The sequence below is a fragment of the Dioscorea cayenensis genome, unplaced genomic scaffold (genome assembly GCF_009730915.1).
Source record: "Dioscorea cayenensis subsp. rotundata cultivar TDr96_F1 unplaced genomic scaffold, TDr96_F1_v2_PseudoChromosome.rev07_lg8_w22 25.fasta BLBR01000553.1, whole genome shotgun sequence".
NCBI lineage: Eukaryota > Viridiplantae > Streptophyta > Magnoliopsida > Dioscoreales > Dioscoreaceae > Dioscorea > Dioscorea cayenensis.
The window spans coordinates 1-10,996 of record NW_024086944.1 but is presented as its reverse complement, the minus strand read 5'-3'; the positions used below and the strand labels follow the sequence as shown (position 1 = coordinate 10,996).

General features: G+C 31.3%; 1 pseudogene; it reads right to left on the bottom strand.

Annotated features, from left to right (window-relative positions):
- Positions 1–418: 418 nt before the first annotated feature.
- Positions 419–4,874, bottom strand: LOC120254636 (annotated as a pseudogene).
- Positions 4,875–10,996: the final 6,122 nt, after the last annotated feature.

Sequence of the window (10,996 nt, the reverse complement as noted above, 5' to 3'; positions counted from 1 at the left end):
ACCAAGTTCCTCAAAAATTAGTCCTGTTTATGGTCTTTGAATCTCTCATATTATTATTTCCTTTTCATGTAGTAACTTAGACTAGAATCTATGACATTTCAGACAAACCAAAGTTCCTCGGATGAATAAATAAGTGTGATTTTATCTGTCCATAGTTAGAGAAACATCATAATAAAATTTTTCATGTATTAAGATGAAGCACATGGATCAAAATGGGCATTAATAAGAGTATATATATATATATGGCATTACCATCAACCAAAATTTACATTCATGACTTGAGAATTATCATAATTTGTGGTTTTCATGTAATAAGATTAAGATTTATGCCATTTCAATCAATTAACATAATGTATTATGATTTCTATCAAATTGAGAAGTTTATACAATACAATGAAGCAAATCCATCATATTGCAAATTAAGGGTATAGTTTATGTAATTTCAAACAACCAAGGTGAGACATTTCTATTTACTCTGTCATTTTGTCAGCTTAAAAGTACTATCCAAATTTGGTAATGCATGATCTGGAAATGTTTCGAAAAACAGATATAGATATATCACACGAAGTAATAACGTTATACCATATGCAATTATCAAAATTTGAGAATACTCTATAAATCAGTGTTGTTTCCGGCTAACCTCATGCACTTACGCTAGAGCTTAACAAGGTATTTATTTCTCCAATTATGTTCACCGGTCTTCCATCAAACATAGATGATAGTGTTGACTCACACAGTTTCTTCAATTCCCTAGTTTTTGAAATCGCCACTTCCTGAAATATTAAAGTGATATTTGTAAATTAACGTTAAAGAAATAAAAAACTTTTTGTGAAGCATGACAATGAGAATATCCCAATGGGAATGCAGATTTAATTTATTGAACCTCATCTAAAGCATATCAGAAGCAAATACTTCAATGTCCATATGGAAAACCAATGGTGAAGCATGACGGTGAGAATATCCCAATGGGAACGCAAATCAATTTATTGAACCTCAACTAAAGCATATTGGAATCAAATACTCCAATGCCCATCAGGAAAACCTATGAATAAATATGTCAGACTCCCAATTAGTATGTTTCTGTTTCAAGGAAACTCTTCATGAAAAGTTTAGCTTTCAAATTAAATCGATATAGACCAGATTTTTCTTTTCAGTGATAATCATAAATTGCAGTTATCACATCCCGATTTCATGCATGAATTGCACAATTAGATGCAATACTAGACACCAGTCAAGTGTTATTTGACAGTTTAATAGCGAATAGTATCTATTCAGAAACTTTTCACAAGCGAGACCAAAGTTGTTTCCAGATCTGAAAAGATGTTGACATCGAAATGCATAATGATCATCAGTGGGAAAAGACGGATAAGAACATATGATAAACTCTAACTCACTTGCTTGGGCCAAGACGATGATAAGTCGTTATGCAGTTCCATGCGCCTAACTGACAAATCATTCAAACTGTGTCTCAATTTCCAATTCATGGTTCTTTTCTCTGCTCCAATGTTGACACCAATCTGTCTAGAAACCTGAAAATAATAATGTAAGCTTTTTCAGTAATAAGGACATGAGCTGTCAATAAAAAGCCTTCCACGAGTGAACAAAATATCAGCTATATCAGAAAATGATCTGCGCCGATGTGGAACAATCCAGGGATGAAATGACCAGTATTATTCGAAATATAGCAAGAAAAAGCAACGACGGTAAAGGGTGATGACCTTTTAGAGTTCAAAATCATTATCAAGTCCCTTGTCTTCTGGTTTGTGAGCATTGAGATGGCAGAGGATATCACTGATAACATTGATTGAACTGCATCAGCTGTGTATTGTTGCAGAACAAAGGGAGCTACCGCCTGAACTTGATGTTGTAAAGAAGAAGTATCTTCACTCCTCATCTCCATTAGACGCTGATTTAAAAATGCTTTAATCTGAAGAGCCACAAGTAATTTGGCAATGGCACTTTTAACATCAAGAACATATTCGACAACAAAAATAAAATACAAGAAATATAGATTCAAAGATCAGGTATCATCATAGAAGACAACTTAATAGAGTAGCGCATTATCAATAAGATGTGACTTCCCTACAATAACACCCATGCTGTTAATGACATGTCAACTGAGCACTTTATATTTCACCAATGACCCACCATGAAAAGTTGACAAAGAAAAAGATGATAACAAATTACGGTATGTGACACATAAGAAAAGATGTATTTCAATATCTGCACTTAAATATAAAAATCTAAAGATACTAGAAATAAGTATACAAAAGACATTGAATTCACACTAGCGAACTCATGTACAAGAACATTCCATTTCCAATTAAAAGCATACATTGTGTTACATGAACAAGAAGAGTAAGAAAAAGGGAATAAAATTGACAGAGTAAATTATAAAATACCTCAAATAAGTCATCAAGTATTTTATTCCTATACTCAGTCTCCAATAGCTGACTTCTTTCTTCCCCCAAATGTTGTGTATTTGATTGCTCAATGGAAACTAATGGTTGAGTTTCCAAGCTTGCATCTGGCAAAGCAACATCCTCTGCTGAAGCCACCTGAGTATTATCAATGCTAATGTCCCAGCATATCTCTGACTCTGAAGTTCCAGATGTAATGCCCTCCTCTACATTCACTAAGGATGCCTGATCTACCGCTATACCATTCCCATTCTCAGAAATCTTTAAGTCTACATTGGAATCAATTATTTCATAAGAACCAAAGCCATCGCCAGATTCCTCAGGGTTCCCACATCACCAATATCCCAGTCAATCTGGTTATCATCTAGAGTAACGTTCCAGTCAATGCCGTCAATGGTTATATCAGGGATTCAGTGGCTGCTCCCGGTGAATGGATGAGATGATTCCAGCACCGACGAGCTGTTTTAAAGAATTTTCAACCTCAAGAGAAACTGTAACATTTAGGCAAGGAGGATGTTCGTGAAGGTGCCTCAAATTTTGAAGTACAGCTGTAGGAGTGCTCTGCAGTCAAAATAGAGATTCTTTTAAAAATATAAAAAGAAAAAGACATATTAAAGGTCCAAAAAGTATTCCTTTAATTATATCACGCAGCAGAGACAACTTCAACAAACAGCGAGTAGTTGGCATATCTTTACATAAAGCAAGACAAAGGCATACATGGTACATACCTCTTTCTCTGTATGAGCATCTCTAACAAAGTTTGCATAATATTCAATTGCTCTTAACACAGTTTCGTTTATTAAGTGAGTTCCAAAATCTTGTGAAATGTTGAAGGAAGAGATTTCGCTGTCTCCAGGAGTTCTGCCCTCACATTTATCCCCTACAAAAATAAGAACATAAATTTCAGAAACACCAACATAAAGAAAGTAACATCACCACCAGCACAATGACAGGATGATAGTGCCATTGTCTCCCAAGTAAAAGGTTAAAGGTTCAACTCCCTTCTAAGACATGTTTGAGAATTGAGTATGTGCATGTGGGGGTGTGTGTGAGTGTGGTGGCTTGTCCACATTGTATAAATAAACAAAAAAGAAATAGAAAACAAAAGAAAGTAACATCTCTTACAAAGGATAAAGATCAACACATGGTTGAAAATCAGCCAACCAGAATACAACTTACAAGATTCATATATCAGACCAAGAATCCTTACCTGCAACCCAAGCTCCTGACAAGCTTCAACATATTTAGTAGCAGATAAAGCAGCATTTCTTTTTATGTCAGCTTCCTTTCTTTCTAATTCTGTCAGTTGTTGCTGAATCTTCTGCACTTGTTTCTTCTGATAAGGACTTCACCCAGCAGGTCAATTGGTAAGATTTGTTAAAATTCACATAAATATCATATATAACTTGTAAAGCATGCAAAAGGCAGATAATAACTAGAGGCTTACATCTCATAATTAACATTTTGAACCATAATCTGAGCAGCATCTCCCAGGAAAATATAGTCTTTCTCAAATGATTTCACAATACTCTCCCACTCCCCCTGCAGAAAATTGAATGAACTTCACAATTAACATATCGAGAAGTAAAACAAAACCATAATCGGACTAAAAGGAAGAAGTGCGGTGCATATCTTACAGCAGAGCCTGATAATTTTCCAAATATGTTCCGATTTTCAGTAGTTGAATTCAAAAGAGTATTGTATATGTGCTTTGCTTGCAGGTAATCAATGGCTGAAATATCAAATTAAACAAAATTTCAAATATAAAAGAAGACAAAAGCGTATTCAAAGCACACAAAGTCACATTGTGTGTGCTTTATAAGCACACACAAACAGGACCAAGTAAACAAAGCAATGGCATTCACACCAATCATCCCAATGTTTTAAAAAAATTTCAGTTTGATGATCACTAGCAACAAAAAACTCTATTCCACTACACATTGATACTTCAAACCCTAGAACATTATATTCGTGAACACATTAGCACAAATAATCCTGCCAAGAAACACTATTGCTACAATCTACTCCTCGGTGACAGCCCACTAAATTTCTCAAGATAATTATTAAAATCTAAACTTAAAACAACAATAAATAATTCAAAAAAGAACACAAACAAGACCTTCAGGATCGAGAGTTTGGAAGGACGAATCAGGCCACGAGGCAGCGACGGCAGAGCACGGGAGATCCTTGATCGCACTGCATTAAGACGCTTCCTCCAATCCAATGGTATCCTCTTCCGATCCACCAGCCATTCTTTCAATCCAAAACCACAAAAATTCAGCCAAAAAGGGGGACAAAATCAATTCAGCAAAGAGATTTGGAACCTCCGAGGGCGAGCGAAGGCGATATCAATGGGAAGGTTTCGAATCTCCGATTGGTCTTGCATGCTTCGATCGATCTAGGTTTCGCGAGGGATCGAGAGAGAGAGAGAGAGAGAGAGATCGCGAGGGTTTGGGTTTCTCTTTGTACGTTAGGGAAAGGATATCGAAAAATAGTAATAACTAGTTTCCTTTGTGGGCTTGGGCTAACTTTGTGATGAAATTGGGCCTAGGCCCATGTGTTAAGACCTCTTATTTGGATCCATTAACTAATTTTCTATTTTATTTAATTTCAAGTGCCCTGGTTTTGTGTATATTTTGATTTTTATTTTAATTATATATATATATATATATAATATAGATTATCCAAATAGCAAGCAAAATATGAATAGAAAATATATTTAAAAAATGTGTGTATGTTGAGAAGTGGAGTATCAATGGTTTTGGATGAGCATTGTATCTAATCAACACCCTATAAATGTTGTATTTATTTCATATATTTATATTACGTTATTTAATTAAAAAAATTAAGAAAAAACAAATATTAACTATGTTTAATATATTTTGATAAAGATTATATTCATTTATATATATGGTGTAATGAAGTAGTTTGTTTGTCAACTCCTTCATTTCAAAATAAATAAATAAACACACCTACTACTACTAGTTATATATCATGTCACTAAATTAAGTTTTGAACCATATATAAGTACATATATAACCCTATCATGTCACACCAAAGTAGTACTCCAAAGACAAAGTCATGTGTTAGAGTTAAGCATGCATGCATGCATGCATGCATAAACCCTAGACGAAGTTGATAAAGAGGGGGCCACAAAAAGGCAGGGTTTTTCTGAAACTCTGACTATTCCCATGTGTAGAAAGAAAGGCATCACATGCACAAGTATTACACTTAAGACCAGCCAACACTCTCACATGTATATGTAAAAACTTATGTTTTGATGCAATTGATAACCTTTTAGGGTCCTACATGATGTCCCAATTCTCCCATGCATTCAAATCCTTGTTCCCTCCTGCCCTAACCCTAACACTCATGCCATGTTTGTCTCTCTATCCTTTTCTCATCTTATATGACAAAGCATATATGTAAGTATATATATATATATATATATATATATGATGCTCTTTCTATGGGCATTGGGCATTGGGCATTGATATAGAGATATATGCTTATCTTGTAGCTTTGTTTGTGGGGGAGTTGTTTCTGCATTCATGGTGGATTATACTGAAACCCTAACCCTAGCAGCGTGGCAGACAGGGTCCATCAAGATAGTACTGCTTGAGTTCATGAGAGTTATAAGCTCTCTACAGTTGAGCATCTCCATAATGCAGGGGGAAGATAGAATGAAAAAACAGTGTCAGTGTGTACTGCTTGATCAGTGCAAGTTGTGGAGACATCTTGGCTTTATTTGTTTATCCATATCCTTTTGTTAAGCATATATGACATATATATATGGTACAGAATATAAAAAAAGAGGTTATTTATCTTGGTATGTTTAATTAGAGAGAGAAGAAGAAGGTGTTTGATGTTATTCAATATTTTTTTACTTTATTTATATAGTTGAAGTTAATATATATTTCATTTTGCATATATATGTAGATGGAACAAGACAAGCTTTTTACTTGTTAACAGTGATGTGTGAATTGTAGGATGGCCATAGACCAAACATGTTAATAGTGAAGGTCAGGTGATTATGTATTTTTAAAAAAAAATAAAAAATAAAAAATAAATTAGACTGAATGAATAAGGGAAAAAAAAGGAGGGGTTAGCATGATTATAACGCAGAAGTGTCTAAGGGGGCGTTTGGTTGAATGTAGTTGAAAATGCAGTGGATTTGTATTTACAAATCCTTGGATTTGATAATTCAGGAGAGTCAAATCCAGTGTTTGGTTAGATGTATTTGTAATACTGGATCACAGAATATTGTGTTTGGTTGAAGGGATTTGTAAATTTGGATTTAGAAAACATGTGTCTGATTTGATATAATAATTAATATATACATTATAAAATATACATTTAATTTTAAGTAAATATGAATTTAAATTTAAAATATTATTAGTAATTAATATAATTAATATAAACTTAATTTATTATAATAAAATATAATATATTAATTATTTATTAAAAATAAGTAATATAATATAATAAATCAATTATATACTATATTACTAATATTAATTACACTATATTACATTTTTATTTAATATTTTTTTATAAAAATATAATTATAGTGTAATTAATATCATGAGTAATTAACATAATTAATATATATTTAATTTATTATAATAAAAATATCATATATTAATTATTTTTTTATATTTAATATTTTTATAAAAATATAATCGATGTAATTAATATCATGAGTAATTAATATAATTAATATATACTTAATTTATTATAATAAATATAATTTATTAATAATTTATTAAATTAATTAATATAATATAATATATCAATTATATATTATATTACTAATATTAATTACACTGTAATTATATTATATTTCATATTTTATAAAATATAATTATAGTGTAATTAATATTATGAGTAATTAAAATAATTAATATATACTTAATTTGTTATAATAAATACAATTTATTAATAATTTATTAAAATAGTTAATATAATATAATATATCAATTATATATTATATTACTAATATTAATTACACTATAATTATATTATATTTAATATTTTATAAAATATAATTATAGTGTAATTAATATAATAAATATGAATTCAAATTTTAAATATTATAAGTAATTAATATAATTAATATATACTTGCATGTGAGGGATTCATTGGATGGGATTTTGGAATTCAGTCATTTTGGCCGAATTCCATAATCCCATGAGTTTTGGATTCGGAAATACAAAGTAAATTCAAATCCTTTGAAACAAACAAAGGATTTCTCAAATCCAAGGATTTTCAAATCCTTTGACTTTCAAATCCACTCAAACAAACACCCCCTAAGAGTGTGTTTATTCGACCAAATTCAAAGGATTACATTTGTATTTACTTTTCCAAATCCCATAGACATTAGACATGGGATCTTTTTTTTATGGCTAAAACAAAATCCATTACCTGAAATCCCTCACATGTTAAGCACGTGAGCGATTCACGAGATTCAAAATTAAAGTTGGGGAACCAACTAAATTGAGAAGATAGAAGCTCCAACAATCCACAAGATCTATCAATGACCAACCGGTCTATTAACAGTCGGGTCCCTATTAGAACCCTTCATAAATGATGAAAGTTCAAATTATGGATGAGGCCACATTTCTGGGAGTGTGAGTAGTGATTGTGTGTAAGTGGTCCCAGTGCCTATGTATTTATGGGCCCGCTTTTACTTGTTTCCGCATAGATTTATGCATGCTCCTGCCTTTCTTAGCTGCCTAGGCGCTAAAAAAAATAATAAAAAAATAATCACAAGATCTACTTATTTTTCTCCTCAACCCCAAGCATTCAGTAAGTTCAGTTGATATATATTGCTTCTTCTTCACCTTGTAAGTGACTATTGTTTCCTCTACTTCTTAATAAATTTTTTTTTTTACTTTTTATTTTTTGTTAATTTTGTGGATTTCCTCGTTTGGATGATGGGGTGGAAATCCACATCTTCTTCACATACAATATAACTGAAAATCCATTGTATTATCAAATACATCCAACTAAAAGATTTACAAGAGTTTGAGAAGAAATCTAAGAAATAATCAACCATTTGATAGGCTAATATTATTACACAAGAGTGCAAGTGTTCAAATCTTTTCCCTATCAATACTTTTTCTATACTGTTATGCATAATATACCTCATGACAAACACTGTTCATTAATATTATTTATAAATCTGAAAAAACAGTGGTTTCACTTCTCCAAAGTTGCAGGACATAGGAATTTGGTCATAAGCCACTATAAATAACTGGTGTACTTTCGTACCTGTCTGTTCTTTTAACAATCTCTTAAATTGGGGCTCTTGTGGTCTATTCATTAAAAAAAAACTAAGAAATAATTGGAAGTAAATTCAAGAGATTTTCATATGTATCTCATTATGAACCAAATAATGTATATAAATATATAGAGTTGTATGAAAACTAATCTAATAGATTAGTGTATTATATATTTATATTAATGTCACACGCATGATGCATATATACAGCATTTTCAAAATAAAACCTTTTCCCCACAAATAATCAAACAGTAGGTTGAATCAAGTCATGAATGGAACCCACAAAGGATATGTATGAGTTAGGTGCAACTCCCTTGTTGGAGTTTTTATTATGGATTATCCCCTTCTTAAGAAACAATAATTTCCTAAGCCCACTTCTCATTAATTATTTCCCCCCAAAGTTTCCACTCTTTCTTTAAATATGGCATTATCTCAATCAAAACAATCATTTAAAGTTGAACCATGATTCAGTTACATATCACATGCATTTTCCTAACAAATCAAAAGATTTTGAGTAAATGAGACTCCTTCTCCTCCTTTGCATTATTAGCTTTATATGTGAGGATTTCAAAACTATATTCTCAAAAAAAATTTGAAGTAGCTAGAAAAATGAAAGAAGACAAAGAGTCAACTTCTTGATACTTTTTTTTATCATAACATGTTAGAATGTGGTAATATTATTATATTTATATATTCTGGTTAATTATAATTTAGTCAAAGAATCAAATAAAAAGGATTAAACTTATGACAACAAAGAGTTGATTATTATGCTCTTCCATTTGAGCTGTTTCATCACCTTTAAGTAATGGAGTCATTAATCAACAACCCACTAAGTCTCCACTGAATATATTTATATGTATATGAACTTAAAAGGAGATGGAAAAAGATAGAGAGGAAGGTGACCAAACTTAGCGCACCAAATTCTAATCTATTCTTCTTTCTTTGAGTGGCATAGAATTGAGTTGATGAGACCCCTTGATGCTCACCTCCCAACAACTATTGATAAGTTCTTGTGAACCACCTTTGAAAGTATTCTAACCACTCTTATTGCACCATCTTCTTTTTTTCTTTTTCGTTGTTTTTTTTTTAATTCATTTTAGTATATGTTTGTAGATTCCTTCAAGGTTTTTTGTTAGTTTATATGATATCCAAGTGATTAATATTTTAATACCACCTTCTTCCACGTTCCATATATTTCTCCATTAATGCCAAGCATGCATGTGTATGGTATGGTTCTTTTCTTAGTTTAATGAAGAAGCTCTAATGGAAATTAAACAAGTGTTAATTAATTTGTTTAATCATCTATTTAATAATTTTAAGAAATGAATACAAGGTTAATTAATTTTAATTCAAACATTATTGCCATTGTGTGGTAGACCTTAATTAACACCATTGCCAACTTGCATGGTTGACAATAACAGAAGAATAAGCTTTTCCTCTAATTGTTTAAAGTTTCTTGATTGTCCATATAATTAATAATTTAATAATTAGTGGTTTCTAATATCTCTCATGGCATGGAATGAGTTGAGACATCTATCATTTATATAAATAAATTGTTTTTATATGATTTTTGCTCTATATTTTATTAATTAGTTGGTTGGAGCTCAGTTATTCAGTCCAGGTCATAAATCATCTCATTTTATAATTTGGTTGATCTTTTTTAACTATTTAATCAGATAAATCATGGTAATAATTTCAGATGTAAATCCTTATTAATTATATGAAATGAGTTTATTTCAAATTTTTGGCGATACAAAAACTCTTCTAATAAGTTAAAAAATTGATGATATTTTATTTCTTCAATATTAAATTTTTGTTTAATTATATATTATTAATATTTATTATAATGATGATGATATTGATGGATAATGATGGGTCAGTCTAAACAGACTCAAAGACTATAATAGTTCTGGTGGAATCGAGGCCTCAAATATAGATAGTCGCATTCGTGGGCTTCTGTCTCAATTAGTAAATAAAATATATATAATTATAATTTTTTATATCTTATTTTATATAGTATATATACAGGCCCAGGCTGGGTCAGAGGCAGTTGGTGAGCTAATCGGATCAGGATTCCTTGGTGAGGCTGGGCAGACAAGACTCAAACTTGGAAGCTTGAACCACTTACAAGTATGCTAAACTTGGCTCAAATTTCATTCATCGTTGGGTGTAATCATCAATAAATTATTCTTGATATTCAATTAATTTCAGGCTGTATGACCAAATTAGGCGGAATCAGCATTCTCTGGTCTGATAGAACAGGCTCATCAATAATAAAAATTGGTCGTGACGT